This window comes from Pinus tabuliformis, chromosome 8 (genome assembly GCF_031772625.1).
Source record: "Pinus tabuliformis cultivar Carrire ecotype Pingquan chromosome 8, CPIR1, whole genome shotgun sequence".
Taxonomy (NCBI): domain Eukaryota; kingdom Viridiplantae; phylum Streptophyta; class Pinopsida; order Pinales; family Pinaceae; genus Pinus; species Pinus tabuliformis.
Genome location: NC_142294.1, coordinates 1125258673 through 1125284164, shown reverse-complemented (window position 1 = coordinate 1125284164; position 25492 = coordinate 1125258673). Strand labels below are relative to the sequence as shown.

Here is a 25492-nt window from a genome sequence, read left to right as displayed (position 1 = left end):
TATGGTCTAGGTCCATGCAGCCTCCTTTTGTTTATGTGATAGATCTGTTCAGTGACTCCTTTGGTCCCTTGGTACACAGATTTAATTCTGGGCAAGTAAGGGCACTTATCTGTAGAATGATTTTCTTCATAGATTGAACAAACCTCTATAAAGTTCAATGGGCATTCATTCCTAGGATGCCTCCTGGTGCATCTAGGGCAAAAAATGGCCAAAGCCCTCTCTGCTTCCTCTTGTTTTCTTTTGATATGTAAGGTATCCATTTGCATCGAAAGAGTCTAAAGCATCTCACTCTTGAAGTCTTCCATCATTTTTCCAATTTTACCTTTAATGGATGAATTGGAAGAAGAGATACTGGATATGGGTTGACTCCCCCTACCTGTCTTTCTGGCTGCTCTAGAATGGTTTCTAAAAACAACCTTGATGTCATCATAGGATAGTTGGTAGATGTCTCCCCCGGCCAATAGATGGAGGGTGTCTAAAATGTCTTCCTGGATTCCCCTGAGCAGGACCAACTTCAGAGACTCGGGGTCAAGTGTACACCCGGCCCTTTTGTAACTGAGCTGGAACTTCTCTTCATAGTCTTCTAGGAACTCATCACTTCCTATGGTCATTCAGAAGATTTCTTCTTTAGTATCTTTTAACCTACAATAGTCTCGATACTTGTTGTTAAAGGCCTACTACATCTGAGCCCAAGTTGTGATGCTATTGCCAGGTATTCCCATGAACCAGCGCAGTGTTGCATCCTTGAGAGTAAAAGGGAATAGTTTCAACTTTTTCTCGTCTTTTGCATAGTCATAAGTTTGACAAATGACAACAAACTCAAATAAGAATGTGTCAGGATCTTCTGTAGTCAGACCATGGAAGTGAGGTAGGGCTGAAGGACTTATATTCTTCATTTTGGTGTTTCCATTGGTCTCCGGAATGAGGAAGGTACCCTTTATTCTCTCTCCATTTCCCCTAGCATTTCTGTTTTCAGCCATTGGCTCCAGAGGAATGTTTTCTTCTTCTTCTTCCCCTATAGGTTCTTCAAATATGTCTAGTTATTCACCTAAGGGTTCTTCTTGATCGTAGCCACCGAAGAAGAGAGAAGGTTGGCTGTGTGAAGCAGTGGGGGTGTTTGGAAAAAAATTTCCTGAGTTATCTATATTCCTACGAGGCATGAAAGGAAATACTTTTGGTTGGTTTTTGTTTCTTTTTCCCCACACTAAAAGTACCTACAGAAACTGAAATTGTGATTGAACAGAACAAACTGCAACGAGATGAAATGAACTTGCTGAATGGAAATTTGTAGAATTGAAAAGGAAAGCAAGGAATGTTGAACTGGAAGAAAAGAAAGGACTAGTCTACTTTTGCCAAAAAAAACTAATAGTAGAATGTTGCAATAGAAAATAGAAGAAAGCAGTAATCACAGAATACTATAACGCTTCCCTGGCAATGCGCCAAAAAGCAGTGAGTGCCAGTATTGCAGCAAGAATGTTGCAACTCCTGGGCTACCAACTTTACTTTTATCAACCCGGTAGTTTGTAACAAACTTGGAAGCGTCGGTGCTATATGCACAAGTACTAGTTCTCACTGCAGGTTGTCACTTGGTTAGCTGGAGCAAGATCACTAGGAGCTCAAGCCAACTTCTATAGATTTCAAAAGAAGCTCTATGTGTGATGAAAGAAAAGAAAGATTACTCTACAGATGCTATTCTAACTGCAGAAAGGAGAAAAATTGGAATGTAAAGCAAAACCTAGTAAACCCTAATTAACAAGCTAATTCTACTTTCGCCAAAAACACTATGAAAACCATGAAAGAAATACCATTACCTACTCAAGGAAGTAAACAACATCCAACCATGTTATTTCTGGAAGTAAATAAGCAAAAAACATATTTTTGGATTTTTATGTGTTTTTATGTGAATTTAACATGCATCTAATTTATTGTGTGTGAGTGTGGCAATGAACAGGTGGCGTTAGAGGGCGGTTTTGGAGCTTGGGAGGATGTAAGATGGTGTGGATGGGTCCTAGGAGGTCTTAGGTGGCCTTCTGGAGGCTTTTCCCACACTTGGACTTCAAAAGAAAGCCTATAGGAAAAACTATAGGAGGACACAGGAAAACTACAGGAGGAAAACAGGGAAACTACAGGAGGCCTACAGGAGGAGGCCGAGAGAAATTTTCACTGTTTTGAGGGTGTGAGGGTGGGTGGAAAAGGTGGATGAAGTTCAGAATGAGGTGTTAGGGTGCCTAAGGTCTACCATGAATCACCAGGAGAGAGAAATATGATTGGGTTTGCTCAAGGAGAGAGGAAGAAGTTCAATGAAAAATGAAGGAAACTAAGGCAAAATTGAGGTGAGGTTTGGGAGACCTGTAGGACATGGCTCAAATGGAGGGTGTGATTGCTGCTAATCTGACCTACTGTTGGAAGATATCCGCTACATAGAAACTGACAGTCAACCAAGAAAATCAAGCAACCAATGAAATGAGTGCATCCTAGGAAAAAAGAGTTTTGCATTAAAATGCCCTAAACTATGATGTATAGAAGGAAATGCTGTAAGAAAGGAAAGAATGCAAAAGGACTATTGAAAATGAGGAAGTGAACATGATAAAGAAGATATAAAGCAAAGCAAAACTGGACTATCAACCTACTAAAGATCTGCAAACACTGGAAGTCCTAGGAATGAGGAAAATCTGTGTTTTTGGGGCAGCAAGAGAGTCTTTGCCTCAGATCATGGTCCCAGAGGGAGGAAGAAAGGCCAAGGCATTATTGCTAGACTTTTGAATCTTCTCTGATCACTGCTTAACATGCTACAAAAAGCATAAATGGAAGCAAGCTCCTAAATCATCAAAAGTAACCTATTCTTAACCATAAGAGAAATACATCTAACAACAAATTAATCTACAAACTGAAGTAAAGCATACAAATACAAGTAAAGAGAAGCTTGACTACTTGGATTGGGCCCTAATCCAGGAGCTTCAGCCCTCTGAGGTAACTTAGTGCTAGCTCAAAAAGGATTTCATCTTCATTATCAAAAAATAGTAAGATTACATAAAACTGTTATAAAATAGTAAGCTCGAAATTTGAGCAGAGTTTTCACAAGCAAAAAAAAGGTCGACCCTAGTGAGGCCCTAGGCCTCTCTACTTATACATATGAAGCTACCAATAGCTTCCTTAAAAATAGGGAGGCTTGGCTCCCAAAACTCGAGATAACTCTCAATCATCTTCCACTTGCTCGGCTGCCTTCTAGTGTGATTTGGCTGCTTGTACTCTGAGATGAATGAAGGGGAATTTGAAGTGAGGAGTAATAAATGAGGGGGATTCCCTCCTATAAGTCCTCTCCTCTGTCTACTTCGAGTTATTTCTATAGTTTGAACATTAAATCCTTGACTTTGACCTCGAAATCCATCAGTAATCTACATTAAATACATGTTAGACCACATGGCATAATAACTAACTCAACTCACCCTATAAGCATAAATATAATCAGAAAATCATACAATAAGCTAAGAGAATGGTTGATTTGACTAGGTTAGGAGGTAAAATGAGCCCATATAATTACCCATTTATGAACCTCATCACTGTTCCTCTGGGATGATTCTCCTGTTACCAAGTGGATGATCTCCTCCAAGATTGTGCAATATTCAAGGATGATTCCTTGACTGCATGTGTGATTTTTCTTTATAAGAAAACACATGCAATTGATAGTACACTATCCTTGACATTTAACTCAACTAGGTCTTTCTCAGAATAGACATGCATGAGTTTCTGATGAGGGAATCTTTAGTTAACTAGAGTATCATTAGTTGAGTGCATGCATGCATCAACTGACTGTTAACTCATTATTAGTTCCTCAAACAGTTTGGAACTAATTTAACCGGGCTTAACTCAGTAAACTAAGTTAACTAATTACGACTCAAATATAACTCAATCTTATTTCCTTAATTTAAGGGATAACCCTTGCATTACTTCAGAAAGACTTCTAACTTGAATTTATCCAACTAATTAATTTGAAATTAATTAATTAATTATTTTCAAGTAGTTGTTAAGACTAAATTCGATTTTAATTCACAATTTAATTCAAGGAAAAAATAAATTGGAATATTCTTGTTGCCATATTTCAACATTATAATCCTATTTTATTGCTTGCACTAAATGCATTGATTTCAATGTAGATGGTGATTTCTATTCCTATTTGATTGCTTGCACTAGATGCATTGATTTCAATGTAGATGCTGATTTTTAATAATGTTTTATTTCTTGCACTAGATGCATTGATTTCAATGTAGATGCTGATTTCTAATCTTATTTGATTGCTTGCACTAAATGCATTGATTTCAATGTAGATGGTGATTTCTAATCCTATTTGATTTCTTGCACTAGATGCATTGACTTCAGTGTAGATGTTGCTTTATAATCCATTTTCTTACTAGCACTAGGTTCATTAATTTCAATGTAGATGTTGGTTTATAATCCAATTTTCTTACGTGCACTAGATGAATTGATTTGAGTGTAAATGTTGATTTCTAATCTTATTTGATTTATTTCATTATATGCATTGATTTTAGTGTAAATATTGTTTTCTAATCTTATTTAATTGCTTGCATTAGATTCATTAATTTCAGTGTAAATGCTGATTTCTGTTTTGATGTAATTCGATGTATGATGGTACATTAATTTTAAAGTGATTGGATTAACATTTTCCATTGATTTCAGTGTAAGCACAAAAAATTATTGACAATGTACATTGATTTTTGTGTTATAGTAATTCAACCTATTAATATTGGAGAGAAGGAGAGACAAGGAATAATGTTTACTACAATAGATTGAACTAAATATTTAAATGGTTTATGGTTTAACCTGTCCTTTTCATATAATCGATATGAAAATATGACAATCAATATGAAAAGATGATAAAAGTAAAAAGGGTAACAATAAGAATAATAGAAGAAAATAGTTTTAGATTAACCACAATGAATACTATTTGTAATTGACTATATTCTTATTATTCACATTTTCTATCATTCAACACTATTACATTGTCCCTTTACATTCAAAATTTATATTTCATCATTTTTCATCATTAAAGTTATTATCATCACAACAAACTGAGGCAACTAAGAAAATTTAAAATTAAAATATATAGATTAATCTGAGACATATTAGCATATTTAAAATGATTATATTAATATTAGATGAATTTACGTATTATTGATAAAATTAATCATATGTTCGTTAGATTTTCTTTGGCTGCACATGACTGAAACCAACCTAGATCCATCTTAACTCTGGATCTATCAAGCACCGAGAGGGATCAAATCTCTCGAGGTACAAACCTTTCCTCAAGTTTTTCACTCAAAAAAAAGGTTTGCACCTCAAGAGATGTGATCCCTCTCGTCGCTTGATAGATCTGGAGTTAAGATGGAACTAGGCTGGCTTTATTTTAAAATTGAGGAAATTACAAATATTTTTTAAAGTAACTTTTCATTAAAATAATAATTCTTTACTTTCAATTACATAAATTGATATAAAACTAGCTTGGATCTATCTTAATTTTAGATCTTAATTTTGGATTTACCAAGGGCAGAGGGGATCAAATCTCTTTTCACTTTAAAAAAGGTTTGTATATGAAGATATTTTATGCCTCTGACACTTGGTAAATTAAGAGTAATATGATTGAATTATTAATTATAATTATTAATTTTTTATTTCACTTTACTTATTTTTATTTTTATAATTTACTCCAACTTTATTTTTCTTAACATTTTTCACATTAAATTTTATTTTACGGAGTTTCTTCAAATTAGATGTTAAAATTGATTTTCAAATAAAATAAATTGGCTATATTTTTTAGTATTAAAAGTTATTTTGAATTTGCCCCATGGTGTAGATTAGTTGATGATAGAATGGGTTGTTAAGGCATTTCTTATGATGTTACGGTTTAAACTTCGATTAGCTCAGTGTGCCACGTGTGAGGCAATGTTGGTAAACTTGGAGGTGACTGTGGTAGTGGATAGAATCGATCCTTAAATACAAACATGCTATAATTGTCTATTCTCTCATATATAAAAAAATAACAATAACCATAATAATCTTATTTTTTTTTAATTTTATTGAATTAATTACTTATCAAAATTAGATTTTATTAAAAGCACATTATTCTATTGGAAGTAGTTTAGGTGATGGAAATAAAGGAAACTACTTTTCTTGTAAGAATTTTCTAAATTGTATCTCCACTCAAACAATCTCATAGAAAAAAAAAAGTCTTGACCCCACCCATCAAGCAAGCCACCCAATGTCACCTTGGTGGCCTTCTCTCACTCTTTAGACTACAAGAAGGATATCCTTATCTAGGGGGGAATGCTTGAATATCGAGCTAAGCTAGGTCATTGAGTAATGAAAGGAAGTTCCTTAACGAAGATTAGTGATTTAACACTACTCACTTTAAAAGTATAAGGTCAGGGATAAGTGTGTGAATAGTCAAACAAACCATGAATTATTAACAAATTTTGAATGATTTTAATTACACAACTATGCTTATTCATGCAACCAAATTATACTTGAAAAATGAAAGATAAATCTTGCTCAAATAACCATATAACATGAGATGCTAGTGAAGAATATATATACAATGGCACAATAAAAATAGAAAATTAATCATAAATTGTCTATACAAGTAAGGAATTAGATCATTCATTCATCGTATTCATGAGCATTGGAGATTGAGAGTTCGTTATCATCATCAAGAGACCATTCCACAATTAAGAGATCATACACCAACAATATTAACTATGTTTGGGACAACAAAGAGTTATGTGTTTGCGATGATAAATAAAGGAAATATTCAAACTTGTCATTGTTACTAAGGACAATGAAGACAACAAAGTTGAATGTGGACTGCTTACACATTTGTAACATTCAAATTTCATGCATTTATCATGATGCAAGTCGCATGAAGGAAATTTGGTAGTGGTACTAAGTGAACATTCTTTGATCAAAGTTCATACCCTCTCCTTAGCACTACCACTTTGCAAGACGAAGAAGAAATGTGAAATATATGTGCAACCAACTAAATAAGTTGGAAAGGTTGTTGTAACATATATAGGTGGTCATGTCGTGTTGCAAAAAGAGGTGCTGGCCCATTCCCCTTTTGGATAATTTGTCAACCTTTGAATTTGAATGTGATCAAATGATATAACCCTAAAGATTCTAATAAGCTCCATAATTTTAATCATCCTTTGATCCAATAAAGAATTGTATAGGGAAGTATAACCTTTCACCCAATCTAAAATAAACTTTGAATCCCCTATGACTTGTAATTTTAGATTGTTGAAGTGACACAATTAAAATGACTAACATAAATGACTAACTCATATTATTGTAGTTTTTTTTAGGTAGTCATATTCTTTTTCCTAGACTAAATTAGTCATTTATGTTGGTCACTTTTAGCTGGGTCTCTTAATATTGCTAATTTTTTGTAGTATTTCACTTGGAAAAGTTGTGGTGACTAACTTTTTTAGTCACCTAGTCACTAATTTCACCATTTTCTACTAGTTCATGGAGAAGAAAGTTGATGATCACATGGAATAAATGCTGGTTTGCATCAAAGGTGAAAATATGAACAATCAATACAGGGTTGGAGAATGGAGAATGCCTCATATATTTTACATTTATAAGATACACACATACTAATAAGATGCACAACATATGAGTCCATAAGGGATAAACATAATTTATACAGAGGAAGGTAATGGAGATATGATATAGTAGACTCTTAAAAAAGGGTATGTTAGGATCACTTCCAAGCATAGGCACCAACTGCTAAGTAAAATTCAACAATGATTGTAACCCTTGAGACATTAGAGTCTACTTGTGACTTCGCATAGTAGTGACAAACCAGATAGATCTCCTTAGTACAACAAACCATTGTCACATTGAGATAAGAACAAAATCTAGATATTGACATCTTTCTGTTATTTGCAATCTTTTGTATAGTTAATTTACATCCATCGATCCTATGAACATGGGTGACTATCTGTCTCTCCATTTTATGGATAGAAATGAAAGGCCTTGTATGAGAAATATGTCACTAACTAGATTTCGTATCCACAATCACAATATTTGCTACAAGAAGTAGAGCATACATTCCCTCTAGTCTTTGTGCATGCTTAGAAGCACCACTTTTAGCAAGTTGTATCAATGGCTCCACCAAAGGTATCATCTAGTTGAAAAATATAAAGCAATTAATTCAATTAATACCATCTTCAAAAGAAATTTCAAGATAGGCATATTTAATTTAAAACAATATATTTAAATCTATAAGATCATTTATAACTTGAAACTTTTGAACCATTAGATCTAGACCACAATATTTACCTGTATCAAAATCTTTGAGTTCTAGCGTGCTAATTTCAGACTACGAAGGTGTGCTCTTCGCAAATTTTCCTTCTCTTTAAGTCCCATAGCAAAGAAAGAAGAAACATCATGTACAAAGTCATCTGCTGATTTTGCAATCCAAGAACCCAAAGACAACAATATTGCAATGCGTGCCTCAACATCCCTGTATTTTTTTCCAAGAAAGTTACTAAAAAACCAAATCAAATAGTATACTAGAAAAAAACAGATAAAAAATAGAAAAATAAAACCAAACCTGCACAATGGTTGTAGGACCAGGAGTTATGTTCATGCACATCTTGAGCCCTTCTTGGATCTGTCATTCAAACATAGAAGTTATCCATTTTTTAATATTTTTTCTAAATTTCTCTTGTCAACTACCTCCATACACTCAAAGATTCATTTCTCCTTCTGCACCACTAAACATCTATCACCATGCAGAATCCTAAGAGAAAATTCAGGTGCCATGTCAAGAAAAAGGACTAGGAAACCACATTTGCACTCCTCCAAGGGAATAATTATGGATTTCAAACATCAACATCATAGCCAGTGTACATAGGTAGAAAATGGGATATAAATGCAAATGATGAAATGTCCATTGGGACTAAAATGTCTTGTATAGACCCTTTTTCCATCACAAAGGCCTTGGACCAGGCAGTTAATGCTTCCAAAATACCCTCCTTGTTAGTATTAATGAATAGCAATGTGAGACACTCGAAGCAGAGCACTCGACCTTTGATTCCTTTCACAACTTCAATAACAAGGCATGTGAGTGGCATGTTCGGCATGTTGTTTCCATTTTTCTTGGGATTATGAATTTCTACAACAAGTTTCCTAGGGGCACTTATGTTTTGAAAGTGAACATTGGGTGTTTATCCTTGTCCTCCACTCTCTTACAAGTTTTGATCAACTGGTATTCCTTCATCACAAATTTATTTATCTAGGCAGTTGTTGGTCTTTCTTCAACAATGGCCCAAACAACTAGTGATTATCCACGTCTACAATCACCAACAACAAAAACACCATCAACACTTGTTGAAAAATCACCAAAGTTGGCTTTGAAATTTGACCTGTTATCCCTTTCCATATCAAGCTTCTCTACAATGATCTATCAAACCAAATAAAAAACTGAAGTTAGAGTGAGGAGGTAAATGGAGAAACTCTAGAAAATATGGTGTGTATGTCCAGTATCTTTTAGACACAAAATATAAATGTTGAAAAGATGTGTATTCAATGTTATGGATTGGGAAGGTTGTAATATCATTGAATTACTCAATTTTCCAAAGAAAAAAACATAGTCCAGCAATGAATGTTGTCAACTAAATTTAGATTGGACCCAAATCATTATATTGTGCTTATCAATAAAAATTTAAAGTTTTATATCACCTTAGCAACAACTTTGATGCTTAGAAATATATAGCATACCTGTTCTAGTCCAAGAAATCCCATTTTACCTTGATCAATTCAAGCCCTTTATCATTTCCATTGTCATCATCTATAAACCTTTTTTTCAACACTTCATATGACTTGGGATCTTTACCAAACTTGGTAATAGCTTCTTGGTGGCCATAATCTACTTGGAAAACCTTAGGCCACTACCAAAAAGTGAACAAAGACCCATAATCATGGAATTGTACTAGGATACAACATGCTAGAAAATAATAGATAGCTAATTTTTATTTAGATGAAGATGAATAAAGACAAGCCTAAGGCCAAAGATTCCCAGGAGCACGAGAATTGGGGGGTTGTGGAAGGAGCTCCAAATTCACAACATTGCTACATCCATGTCTTATGGTTGTTGCTATACAATCAGTTCCAATGTCTCCTCCTCTAATGACAACAACCCTTTTCCCTTTTGCAGAAATAAACTTTCCATCTTGCAATCCATTGTCCAACAAACTCTTGGTATTTGAATGAAGGAACTCCATAGAAAAATGTATTCCCATTAATTCACGACCAGGCATAGGAAGATCCCTGCAATTTATATATATATAATAAATTGACACTGTACAACAAGGGCCTTGACTCCTATGGGAAAAATCTAAATTGAAATCAAATATAGAAAGTGTACCTTGGTTTTGTTGCACCACATGCCAAAATCATAACATCATTTTGAGTGTCAAGCTTATCCATAGAGAAAATAGAGTCAACTCCAAAATTTGCATTCATAAAAAAGTTAACACCTTCCTCTACCATTAGATCAACACGTCATTAGATAACATCAAGTTTGTTTTTCATATTAGGAACTCCATACATCGTCAAACCTCCAATTTGATTAGCACATTCATAAACAATGATAGAGTGCCCATGAGATTTATTACGTTGATCAGCAACAACCAAACTAGCTAGCCCATTTCCCATTATAACAACTTTCTTCCTACACCCAATGACTCATCCATATCAAGATCTAGTTCAAAACATCATAGAAAATATACATATTATTTTCAAAGTGATAAGCATCATAAGAATGGCATTAAGAATTATAAAGGCAAATACCTTGTCCTATTCTCAAGTGGACATGGAAACATATAACCTTCTTCGAAAGCTTTATCAATGATGGCACATTGAATACTTTTAATAGATTATATTTTCAATTATTCCTAGTACACACAAACCTTCACAAGGGGTAGGGCATACACATCTAGTGAATTCTAGAAAATTATTTGTTTCCAACAGTTGGTCCAATGCTTCTCGCCAATTCCCTTGGTGCACTAATTCATTCCACTGAGGTATTTTGTTCCCAAGAGGAAATCCATTGTTATCCTACATGGAGGAAGAAGTTTCACATGTTCATAATACAAACAAGTGTACAATATAGCAAAACAAAAAATATACATGAACAAGGAATGTAATTAAGAAGCTTTGCAATATACAAAAAGACAAACACTCAAACAGTGAATATAAGTTATAACATATGAATTTTGAATTGTATCACTACATTATGTTTCACTTGCTATTTTAATAAATAATTAGGGGCAAATAAATGATGTCTGGACTTTAAATTGATGACAAAAGCGAGTTCCACAATTCATACACCTATCTAATTGTGTCTTCAATAGTGGCCTTCGCTTTTTTTCCTCAACCACTTCTTTCTAATCATTCATCTATGCTACAACATCTCTATATGCAAGACTCTCACTCTCATGCATCAGAAAACCATGTTGCTTAACTACATTTTCTAGTTTTGTAGGTCTTTGCGCCTGTGCCACCACTTTCTTTTCACTTTGTTGCAAACTAGATAGAAATGTTAGCCCCATGACCAAGCCATCACACTCAACATTTATACAACTTAATATTTGATGACATTGTCAAATCATTTGAAAGAGTCAAGGATTTTATACGATGGAGTTAATATTTGATGATGATATACATGTTATACAATTGAAATTAAAATAAACAAAAAATGAGTTGAACTACATGAAAATGTACCTTGTAAGCCTTGTCATTTTTTCATGTTGATTTGAAGCACATTTTGCCATCCTCTTCAATTCCATAAAGGCATATTTCTTCATCTAGTCAGCCTCCTCTGCTTCCTTCATAGTATTCCTAGCCTTCATTTCTTGGAACACTCTTTTATAGTATCATGGGAATACTTTCACAAACTTTGGGAGGAAAGATTCAAAATCAGCAAGGAATTCTCTTGCCAGCTAACTGTTAGAGTGACGTTGGTGTTGTTGTATCATCATCTTCAGTGTCATGACATCATCTTCCTCTTCAACATTTTCAAGGTCTACCAACTCGAGATTGCATCTGGAATCAAATTTTCCATTAACATTAAGAGCATAGGCAATACCTACACTCATTCTAGCTACAAAATTCCTCCCAGTTTCTCCCAAGATGACCATAGTTCCACCAGCCATGTATTCACATCCATCATCTCCTACTCCTTCAACCACTTCTTTCACACTTGAATTCCTCACACAAAACCTCTCTACTTCCATGCCATTGAAGTATGCTTCTCCACTTGTTTCCCCATATAGAGCAACATTCCCAATGACAATGTTTTCTTTAGGATCAAACTAGCTTCTTCTAGGAGGGTAAACGACTATCTTGTCTTTTGATAAACCCTTACAAACATAATCACTTATGTCCCCTTCCAACTCTAGGGTAACACTTGAACAAAGGAATGCCCCAAGTATCTAACTTGCACTATCTGTTATTTTACAAGAATCATGTCTGTGGGTAAACCTGTCATATTGTATCTTTTTGTAACTTCATGGCTAGGCATTGTACCAAAATCTCTATTCACATTCCTTAAATTGTGATCAACTCTTGGTCCAAGGCCATATCTAGACCATAATCTTGGGCTTGAACACAATATTGAGCAACTTCTGGGTGAATCTCCACTATAGGCCGAAGTAGCAAAGAAATATCGACATTTTCAAGCTTCTCATTACTGTCTATAACCTCTTTATCCATATCTAGCATATCTGCATGGCCGACCATATCCTTTACAATTTTGAAACCCATCTCAAACATAAGTTCACAAACCTCTTCAGCAAGCATGAAGAAGAAATTAATGACATGTTCTGGTTCTCCTACAAAATTTTCCCTTAAAATAGGATCTTCAGTAGCAATACCAAGACGACATGTGATTTTGTGACATTTACACATCATGATGCAACCTAGACTGATAAAGGGTGATGTACTAAAATCAAAATCTTATGCACCAAGGAGAGCATCTATGGCAACACCTCTTGTTGTTTTCAGTTGACCATCTACTTGTAGAACTGTACGACCATGCAAGTCATTAACCACTAATCTCTTATGAGCCTATTAGCCCAAGTTCCCATGGAAGCCCAACCATTTTAATTCTTGTCCAGTGAGATGCTCCAGTACCACCATCATGTCCTTAAATAAATACATGATTTGTCTGACCCTTTACTACACCACTTGCTATCACTCCATCTCCAGATTCAGAGACCAGCTTTATGTTGATTCTAATTCCTAGATTAGAATTCTGCAGCAAAATCCATTAAAATAGTCAGATACACTTTCATGGTCTACAGGATTCAGAGACTTTCTTCGTTGCCAAAGAAAGTCTAAAGCACCAAGTCAAAAAATTCATGTGAATTTATTATTATTTATTTCATGAAAGGATGACCAGTTTATTTGTTTATTATTTCTCAAAGAAAATGTCAGTGGGAAGCCATACACACAGAAGTATGAGAAGTTGATTTTCAAATCATCAATGAGATTTACAATTTTTCTGAGAACGAGATATTTAATTTATGTACACTAAATTTCGATATACCAATGACAACTAGATGAAATCCCCATCAAACTATTGGAAAAAGCTAGTAGACATGACCAACCCCCATGACTATCTCAATGGAAACTGAGGACCTCACTAAAGACCCTGCTTTAGTCTTTCTGTGTGGACTCCTATTGGAGTTTGATAACGGGCCAATTATTTTCCCCTTTTCTGATTTTCCCTTATTGGAATCTGGCAATGTGATCTTTGCTGAAATTCACTATTAAATTGATTGAAATTACAAATTTCAGTTTCTCAAATAAATTCAACACCCTCAAAATCTCTCAGGCACCCAAATTATGCAATCCCTTTATGGAATTTCATCTATACAAAATTACTTTTTCTGAATTCCTATAGGTTTTCACCAGTTTGGCCTCTTGTTATTTTTTCCAAATGGGGAAGAGGCGAAACATGGGTCCATTATCCTATATCGACTCATATTGACAAGTATGAAGACCTACATATGTCACAAAAAGGGACAAACCTACTAAATACCAAGCAGAAACAAAGTGACAGAAAGCACTGCAAAGCCAACTAAACTAATGAGAAAATAAGAGTTGCATGTCTCGGATGTTGAAGGTTTTAAGATGTGCTACACTAACTGATAGAAATCTATATGGGTGGCCATCTTCTTGTCTCTAACCACATCAACATCATGCATCTTTTCCAACTACTTTCCATGTTTCAGTTTTTAGGATAAGTTATGTTGCACATTGTTAAATATTAGCCTCCATATTTGGTAAACATAACACAAGAGAGAAACCCATTACAGAGTAGTAAGAAGAGTTTGTACAATCTTATTGAAGCACTAGGGGTATATGACCATTAATCTTTTCCTTGTTACTCCACACCACACTGTTAGGGAAGGAATTATGACCATCTTAACTCTTCCATGAGAGATCCCCAGTGCTATGGTGAATACCACTTACGATCATCACTGCTTTATAGCCTGCAATAGCTTGATGATGGTGCTATGCCCCTTCATCATAGTTCTATAGGCATATGATGGCTATCTTTAGTGTCTTTGAGGCCTACCTTTCCCTAGTGGAGATAAAAGTATAATTAGATTTTGTGGCATTTCCTTCACTTCTAGCTGGAATTTACCATTATCCATGCAATGCTTTATGCCTTTCTCAAGCAATACATTTTGGTCTATGCATAAACTATGCATGCATGCATTATGTATGTGCACAACCATATATCTAAGCATCCACAATACTAGGAGATCCCATGTGAAATAATTGACATGATATAGTACTTAAGATATAGATCCTTAGATTTCTTTTCAGGCTTTTAGGTTCCATAAGCTTGTTTTGTTTGAGTCCACAAGGTTCATCTTATAGGACCATAGGATATTGTTAAGAATTTTAAAATCATGGAAAGATCGATAGAGGCCTTCCTAACTCTCTATTTATTTGTGAGCATAGTATAGCAAAGAATCCAACCCCCATGACTGTCTCAATGGAAACTGAGGACCTCACTAAAGACCATGCTTTTCTCTTTTGGTGTGGACTCCTACTGGAGTTTGATAATGGGAGTTTGATAACAATCTTACTGAAGCACTAGGGGTATATGACCATTAATATTTTCCTTGTTACTCCACACCACACTATTAGGGAAGGAATTATGACCATCTTAACTCTTCCATGAGAGATCCCCAATGCTATGGTGAATACCACTTACGAACATCATTGCTTTATAGCCTGCAATAGCTTGATGATAGTGCTATGCCCCTTCATCATAGTTCTATAGGCATATGATGGTTATCTTTAGTTTCTTTGAGGCATACCTTTCCCTAGTGGATATAAAAGTATAGTCAAATTTTGTGGCATTTCCTTCACTTCTAGCTAGAATTTACCATTATCCATGCAATGTTGTATTCCTTTCTCAAGTAATACATTTTGGTCTATGCCTAAACCATGCATGCATGCATTATGTATATGCACAACCATATATCTATGCATCCAAAATAGTAGGAGATCCCATGTCAAATAATTGACATGATATAGTACTTAAGATATAGATCCTTAGATTGTTTTTTAGGATTTTAGGTTCCATAAGCTTGTTTTGTTTGAGTCCACAAGGTTCATCTTATAGGACCATAGGATATTCTTAGGATTTTTAAAATTATAAAAAGATCGATAGAGGCCTTCCAACTCTCTATTTATTTGTGAGCATAGTATAGCAGAGAATCCAACCCCCATGACTGTCTCAATGGAAACTGAGGACCTCACTAAAGACCCTGCTTTTCTCTTTCAGTGTGGACTCCTATCGGAGTTTGATAATGGGCCAATTATTTGCCCCTTTTCTGATTTTCCCTTATTTGAATCAGGAAATGTGATCTTTGCTAAAATTCACTATTAAATTGACCAAAATTACAGATTTTGATTGCTCAAATAAATTCAACACCCTCAAAATCTCCTAGGCACCTAGATTATGCAATACCTTCATGGAATTTCATCTAAACAAAATTATTTTTTTCTGAATTCCTATAGTTTTTCACCAATTTGGCCTCTTGTTATTTTTTCCAAATGGAGAAGAGGAAAATATGGGTCCATTATCCTATACTGACTCATATTAACAAGTACGAAGACCTACATATATCACAAAAAGAGACAAACCTACTAAATACCAAGTAGAAACAGAGTGACAGAAAGCACTACAGATCCAACCGAACTAAGGAGCAAAGAAGAGTTGGATGTCTCGATGTTGAAGGTTTCAAGATGTGCTATACTGACTGATAGAAATATCTATGGGTGGCTATCTTCTTATCTCTAACCACCTCAACATCATGCATCTTTGCCAACTACATTCCATGTTTCAATTTTTAGGATAAGCTACGTTGCACATTGTTAAATATAAGCCTCCATATTTGGTAAACATAGCACGAGAGAGCAACTCAATACAGAGGAGTAAGAATAGTAGTACAATCTTACTGAAGAACTAGGGGTTATATGACCATCTTAACTCTTCCATTAGAGATCCCCAATCATATGGTGAATACAACTTATGGTCATCACTACTTTATAGCCTGCAATAGCTTGATGATGGTGATATGCCCCTTCATTATAGTTCTATAGTCACATGTTGGCTATCTTTAGCGTCTTTGAGGCCTACGTTTCCCTAGTGGAGATAAAAGTATAATTAGATTTTGTGCCATTTCCTTCACTTCTAGCTGGAATTTACCATTATCCATGCAATTCTTTATGCATTTCTCAAGAAATACATTTTGGTCTATGGATAAACTATGCATGCATGCATTATGTATGCGCAAAACCATATAGCTAGGCATCCACAGTAGTAGGAGATCCCATGTCAAATAATTGTCATGATATAGTACTTAAGATATATATCCTTAGATTTATTTTCAGGCTTTTAGGTTTCATAAGCTTGTTTTGTTTGAGTCCACAAGGTTCATCTTACAGGACCATAGTATATTCTTAGGATTTTTAAAATCATAAAAGGATCGATAGAGGCCTTCCTAACTCTCTATTTATTTGTGAGCATAGTATAGCAGAGAATGCAACCCCCCTGACTGTCTTAGTGCAAACTGAGGACCTCACTAAAGACCTTGCTTTGGTCTTTCGGTGTGGACTCCTATTGGAGTTTGATAACTGGCCAATTATTTTCCCCTTTTTTTATTTTCCCTTATTGGAATCTAACAAATGTGATATTTACTAAAATTCACTATTAAATTGGCTGCAATTATAGATTTTGATTGCTCAAATAAATTCAACACCCTCAAATGCTCCCAGGCAACCAAATTATGCAATCCCTTCATGGAATTTCATCTAAACAAAATTACCTTTTTTTCTGAATTCCTATCGTTTTTCTCCACTTTGGCCTCCTGTTATTTTTTCCAAACATGGAAGAGGCAAAACATGCCTCCATTATCCCATACCGACTCATATTGACAAGTACGAAGACCTACATATTTCACAAAATAAGACAAACCTAATAAATACCAAGAAGAAACAGAGTGACAGAAAGCACTGCAGAGCCAACCGAACTGAGGAGCAAAGAAGAGTTGCATGTCTTGTATGTTGAAGGTTTCAAGGTGTGCTAGACTGACTAATAGATATCTCTATGGGTGGTCATCTACTTGTCTCTAACCATGTCAACATCATGCATCTTTTCCAACTACTTTCCATGTTTCATTTTTTAGGATAATCTATGTTGCACATTGTTAAATATTAGCCTCCATATTTGGTAAACATAGCACGAGAGAGAAACCCACTACAAAGGAGTAAGAAGAGTTTGTACAATCTTACTGAAGCACGAGGGGTAGGTACATTTCAACTTCATGAAATATGTGTTTTGTTTTTCTTACCTACCCTCCAAAGGGTTGTGGATCAGATGGAGTTTTTCATGCGGTCATGATCTCTGATCTTCTCTCATACCTCAGGGTTCCTTGGTCTTCTTATGTGATGATTATATTTTCTCCTTGTCTCTTTAAGTGCCATCTAACATGTCCTCCTTCTTAATCTCCTTCTTCATAATCTTTCTATAGCATGGTATAATTCCAGTATTTGCAATCCACTCAAGACAAGATGACATCAGTTCGATAAACCCCTAGTCTAAGATGTTGCATGATTATCTATTGACTGAGCTAGAACTGGTATTAGATCAAGGGGGAATTCTCAGTGATTGGTCTGCATTGAGGGATAAGATTGCACAGTTCCCACTGAGGGAAAATTTACGCAATGCCCACTAAAAAACATAATTTCGTAGTTCAAGCAGACAATGATTGCTGCAGGATGGTGCCATGGGAGGACAAACTACATAGTTTCAGGAGGCAAGGGAGACTGGGAAGCTAAGTGGATTGAGAGACTGTTAGGTCCCTATACTACTATTGTAACCCCTCATTTTTATTAGTGAAACCACCTTATTATATTTTTGTACCCATGTAGTCCCCATATTATTATATTTTGCCCCATAGAAGCCCACTATTGTTATTGTTGTGCCCTTACATTTTTATTTTTATGTCGGTTATGATTATATTATGACCCCTTAAACTCCTATATATAGAAAGGAGGTCTTTTCATTTGTATCATCCAATAATTGTTCATTTATGTAATGTAAAGGAGGTTTCCCCCTCGAAGAGGTTGATTTTTAAGCTGTTTATCTATCTTTTCTATTTTGTGAGCTAGTTGCATAACATTTTGTATTAGAGATTTGGATTCTAGGGTTTCGCTGCTCCAAACAGGTAATCATGGCATTTTCGTTATAATTTTTTCTCTATGAAGTTTTAGTAGCAAAAAAAAATCATTTGAACCGAAATTGTTATGAACCTCTGGTCCAAATTTCAGATCTTATATCGCTATATTTTTGGAGATATGATCTGAGGAAGTTAGGGTTTTTTCAAACTCCAGAATTCCATCTCAAACAGGTCATCGTGGAATTTTCGCTATAATTATTTTTCTACAAAGGTTCAGGCTCTAAAATTAAAACTCATTTGAGCCAAAATATTGGTGAAGCTCAAGCCTGAATTTCAGATCTTGTTTCCCTATATTTGTTGAGATACAGTCCAAGACATTAAGGGATTTTGGAGACTCCCAAACTACCTTCCAAATAGGTGACCCTGGGAAAATTGTCATAACGTTCTCTCTGTGCATCATATTGAAATTTCGTAAGAAGTTATGTAAAGAGGACGAACTTTAATTTTCTTTGTATTTATTTCAGGTGTTAAGGTAGAAATAGTGATATGTGAAAGGTCGTACAAGTTCTCTCTACTGAACCAGTCTATAATCAGGCCATCGTAGGAGATTTGGCATAACTCTTTATTGAAGAAGCTAATATTGATCAGACTGGTGGGGTTAGAAAGAGGAATTAGAGGGATACCACTGGCCAAAATTTTAGAACTTGAAGATATGAAATTACAGATTTACATTCGTTTAAATATCGAGCTCTTAAAAGCAAGAAAAATAATGACTTGAATCAAGAAAATAGAAACACCTAGTAAGAAAAATTGGATGGATTGATTTTAAGAATCTGATCGAAGCTAAGATAAATAGTTTTATATGTGCCATGGAAGCAGATTGAAGAAATACATGGAAGGTTTGAAGGAAGGTGGGACAAAGCTGCTACAAGAAATGCCTCCTAATGACGAAAAGGTAGTAGAGGAAACTCATGATGAGAAAAAAATAAATGTTAATCATGATTTCATAGAATCTAACATTGAATTGAAGACCCACCATATTCAAAAGATCGATATGAGGAAGTTTTATGGCAAGGATCACATAGCATGGATACTACAGATGGAGAAATATTTTGATCTACACGATGTGCAACTATTACAAAAGGAATGTATTGCATCTTTATATTTAGAACCGAATCAATTTTTATGGTATAAAGGGCTTGTTCTCGTAAACCACTTGTCACTTGGTCAATTTTCATGGAGAAAATTGTAGAAAATTATGAGGATACAAAGAGAAACACCTTCTTTAGCCAATTAATAAATCTCAAACAAAAGGGTTCAATGGCAGAGCACATTGAGAACTTCCAAAAATTGAATATAAGGGTAAATGATATTCCAGAGAAGCAGAGGATTGATGTTTTCATAGGGACTTGAAACGATAACATTCAACATGAGGTTCATCTTTGGGAACCTAATTCATTAGAGAAGGCATTTAGGTTGGAAAGAAAAATTATGGCAACAAGAAATCCTACCACTCACAATTATAACGATGGAAGTGTTGTTGCTCCTAGCATTCCACAATCTACAAGGTTGATGCCACAACAATTGGAAGAAAAAGGAGAAAATGACCTTTGTTACAGTTGTGATAACAAATACACTAAAGGACATAAGTGTGTTGAGAATAAATTATTTTACATTGATTGTGAAGAGGAGGAAGAAAAGGATCAAGAAATGTCAAAAGAAGAGGATATACACCAGGAACCAACCCCAAAGAAAGAAGAAATGAATCCGACCACATCTTGTAATGCATTGGCGGGAATTAACACTCCTCAAACTCTCAAGATAGAAGGACATATGAAGAAGAAAAAGGATAGCCTCACTTTCACAGAGAATCAAGTGAAACAACAGGAATATCAACACCGCAACGAAAGAAGTTTTGATATAGGTGACTGGGTATTTTTATGAATACAACCATAAAAAAAATGTCCCTTGAGCAAGCTAAGAAGGATAATAAATTATCACCAAATTTCTATGGTCCTTTCAAGGTTCTACAAAAGATTGGTACTATGGCATACAGATTGGAGCTTCTTACATCTTCTCGAGTGTCCCCAGTTTTCCATGTTTCATGCTTAAATTGTAGGAATTTACAGGGTAAGTTCCTCAGACAGAACACCAAAGGACACTGCTCACAAACATATCACAGATCAATACACCAATATTCTTGACATGGTTAAAACCCTCAAAGAAGGAAACAGTCCACTGCCTGAGCTAATGTAGCCACTTCAGGCAATTTATTAATAAAAGAATGAAAATTTACATAAGCTTCTCTCATGAACAGTTACCCTACAAATGACCCTCCATGCTCTTTAAATAGAGATCATGGACCAATTGGATGTTAAGCCACGGATCAAGTGTCGGTAATACCGAGGAGAGAATGAACCGTCAGATCACTTCATGTCTAGAACATATCATGACCGTCAAATTGTATGTTACAAAAGTACATAATAGAGAAACACACTTTACCTAACTCTACACTAGACCAAGTTATACTTAACTATTTCTTATGTGTCAGAATATCCTAACATCCCCCCTTAAGAACAACTTGGGATAGGATTGAAGGATGTAAAAATATGACACAATAGGAGAAGGAAGGAGGCATTACAGCCTATCCCCCCTTAGTGACAACTTCCTGAATTCCAACCATAAATCAAAGTTTAGTAAACTTCACCTCTATGAGAGCCTTTGTAAAGATGTTTGCAACTTGATCATCTGTTGAATAATATTGCACTTCAAGAACATGGTCATGAATGAATTTTCTGATGAAGTGCATGTGCAGTTCAATGTGTTTGTTGTGCTGATGCTGGACTGGATCTTTGCATAGTTGAATGGCACTTTGATTATCACACCAAAGTGTAGTCGAATGCTACTATTGAAAGCCAAACTCTTATAGAATTTGACGAAGCCACAGGGCTTCCTTACTAGCTTTTACAACACCACGATACTCAGCTTCTACTAAAGAAAGAGAAATGGCACTTTGTTTCTTGCAAGCCCACGTACTAGGTCCTGAACCAAGAGTGAACACATAACTTGAAGTAGACTTCCGATCATCAAGGTCACCAGCCCAATCCGAATTAGTGAAACCAACCAATAGAGGAGATGCTTCTGCATTGTAATGAATCCCAAACTGAATTGTACCTCGAACATAATGAAGTATTCTTTTAGTTGCTTTCTAATGAATTTCATGTGGGTTTTTCATAAACCGAGCAATAAGGCCAACAACAAAGGAATGGTCAGGACAAGTATGGGTTAGATACAAATTTTTTCCTAAAAATTGATGGTATAAGGTAGCATCAACTTCAGGGGAAGTACAAGTGATTGAAAGTTTGGCTCTGTTATAACTCAGATTTTCCTAGAAGTTGTCAAGACAAGGAAAGGTGTCCGAGGTAACCACAAACCAACTTTTAAGTACAGAATCTAGCCAATATGTACTCAGAGAGGCCTCTCTCTTTATGATTTAGCTTTGTTTATTAAGGTATTAGGCTAGGTATGAAAGCTTGGGGGTTTTTATTTTGATTGGTGGTCAAATTTAGGAACATATGGGTAAAATAAAGTATTTCAAGCCATTGGGCTATGGAGTCAACTGAAAATGGCTTAATTCGATTGGGTTGATTCAAAAAAGGAGGGCTTCAAAGGGCAAGATAGCAAAACAAGAGGCAAATGGTATCTGAAAGGGTGGAATGGTCTCAAAAGGGAGGAAGGGTAGTTAAGAATCCTTCAACGAGTTTTGAGGGGAGGGAAAGTGGGCGATCACTAATAAAAAGCAATTAAGAATTTCTTACTAAATGACCACAGTGAAAAACTAAGAAACAAGGAGCAACTAAGAATTCCTTGTCTATAATAGTTTTGAAGAAAACATTAAGAAAGATAAATCTTTTAAAATAGATTGCAATAAAGCACTTTCTGAGATATCATTATTTCGTTTATCATTCAGATTTCATGAAAACACATATGACTATTAATAAACAGAGGAAAAACAATAATAAACAAGAGATATAGAATACTTATTTGACCATTGTTTTGCACATGAATCCTATGAAAGTCCTTTGCTTTATTCACTGCTTCCAGCTAGCCATACAAGAGTTGTTCCAATAGCACTTCTTTTCCAAAATAACAAGTTTACAGAAATGTCTAAGAATCCACCCCCAGTACTCTGAATGAGGAAGTACTTATACAAAAATTTACAATAAAATATCTCTTAACAAAGAGAGATATAATCTAGGAAAGCTAAATATATTTTACATAAAAGTAGAGACAGATGGTCTCGAAGATAGAAACTGAAAGTGAGTTGCTGCCTTGTTGTCCCTTTTTTTGTGAATGAGCTGGAGGCAGGCCCTATGATTGAGCATCTTGTTGTCTAGCTTGTAATTTTGTGTTGGCTACTTGCTTTTGACTTTCGACTAATACTCTTTAACCTGTTCTAATACACTTCACCTGCTTTATCCTCATTTACCTTCTTTTACCAAAATTGACCATGGTAAATATTTGATTTTAGCAAGGTAAATCACAAAATTTCTGTCATATCTGACCACCAATCATCCCTTGGTATCCTTGTTCTTTGTAGCTTCCTAAATATTTCATCAGCCTCAGTATATTTTAAAAAATTGGGCTGAACTAGAAACAAATGTTTTAATTCGTGCTCGACATAAAAAAGGTTCTCTAGACTGTCATAGAGAACTCTGCTTGTAGGTAGTTCCTTGGGTGCAGATGCACTAGCTAATGAACTGGCTTGGTTATTTGCATATTTACCCAATTTTTCAATATAATCTTCATGCCTTATCAATTTATCATTAATAACTAAAGGACTGGGAAGTCCTTTGCTCTGTAAAATGCCAAACTTTTCCATAAATTCATCTATATCCTCCTGCATGTTTTGGCATTTTCTTTCTAGGTTCTGCATTAGAGACCTTTTGGTCAAAACTTTTTTGATTTCAAGGATGGTTGCAGTTCTGTCTTCAATATTCAGCTACTCTAATTGATGCCTGGACCTGTTGTTCAAAAATTTTATCAGCCTGATAGCTTCCTCAGGCTTACCTCCTAGCTCATCCCTAGTTTTGGCAATTTCTTGAAGAGCAACTTTAACCAGTTCAATCTGTTCAAAAATGATCTATATTGATGACCAAACATCATTTATTGATTGAGTGATGTTGGTCCATAGAATCTTCCTAATATCCGTTAAAGGCTTTTCAAATGTGAGGTCCTTCTCCAATGTTTTGACTTGTTGGGCTAAGCCTTTATTTTTCCTCACTTCTTCAGCAAAATTAATCTTTGAAACATCATATTTCTGCTCCAAGGTGACAAATTTTTCTTTAACTTTTTGGAGCTCAAAAACTTGGAGTTTCATTTCCTCCATTGATTTAATTAATTCTTCTGTGCTTTGACCTGAAGTTTCTGCCTATGTTGTACCTATTGTTGTACCTATTGCCTGAATAGTTTTAGCTGTAACCAGAGGGACATTAGGTGCAAGAGCTGTTGCAAGTGTTGATGGGACTACCGTGGAGACCACTGGTATCACATTCTGAGGCTGAGAGGTTGACTCACTCTGCCTGCTCTTTAGTGATTTTTCTAATTCCTGCTCAATCTCCTTCAACTGTTCATTTATCTTAAGGACTAAGTCCATAAGCTCTCCTTCAGACTTCTTTTGAATAACTTCAGCAGTCTGTGGATGCCTTGATGGAGGCAGCTTTAACTGCTTTCTCAAGGCAGCTACGTCTTCATTTTTTTTCTTTATCAAGGCCTCTGCAGCTCTTACATGTTTTGGGTTATGACCCAATCCAATAACCAACTCCTCCAGTGATTTGATTCTATTGCCTTTAGCTTGTGAGGAGGCTCTTTCTAGCTGTAGTTGAGCAGTGGTATTGTTTAACAAATTTTCTAATCTTTGGGCCATCATGGCTTTACTTGTTAGGGTGGAATACACCATCTCCCCTGTCTGCTTATGTAATTCAATTTGATCTAGGGGGTGAATTTCCTTGGCCATGACCTCAAAATCAGTTTTGAGGTAGTCTGCAATTGACTAAGGCTGTTGTACTTTGGGCTTAAAAAAGCTCATCTGCATTTTTCCTTCCTTGATGTCATAGGCTGACATCAATCTATTCTGATTGGTAGGAGCCATCTTCAAATATTGATTGTAGACTTGGACCCTTAATGGTTCGTTTATGGCCTTTATTTCTTTGAATTTTTGTTTAATATCTAGGGACTTGTTATCTGAAGGCCTGAAGGATGATACTTCAGCACTTTGCTATCTTTCCAGCTCCTGTCTTTGTGAGCTAGAAGGTGTCCCACCTACTGGGAAGGTATGCTATCTGTCTGCACCTTCTTTCCTCTGACTCCCTGTAGTTTCTTCAAAAAATTCCTCTTCTAAATGGGGATTTAGCCTGTGCCTCTTAGCACCAGGCTGATATGAATGTCCACTGGCAGGGGTAGCTACTTCCCTATCTATTTTTAAGCTCTTTTCCTCATTCAGAGGAGTCTGAAAAATTGGGTGGTATCCCATGTTAACTTGAATTGGGTGGGTTTGTGTTTTATCCTATTCTTGAGAGGTTTCTGGTTGTTTTGACATGTTGGATTTCCGTGTTGCTGGAGTAGTGGTCACTTGTTCGTTTTCCTATGATGAATCTGCAACTGGTGCACTTATTTCCTGTGAGTGCCTTTGAGAAGTATTTTTTGTT

At 35.4% G+C, this 25492-nt stretch overlaps 1 pseudogene; it reads right to left on the bottom strand.

Moving 5' to 3' along the window:
- Positions 1-9803: 9803 nt before the first annotated feature.
- LOC149239305 (glutamate synthase 1 [NADH], chloroplastic-like) lies at positions 9804-24711 on the bottom strand (annotated as a pseudogene).
- Positions 24712-25492: the final 781 nt, after the last annotated feature.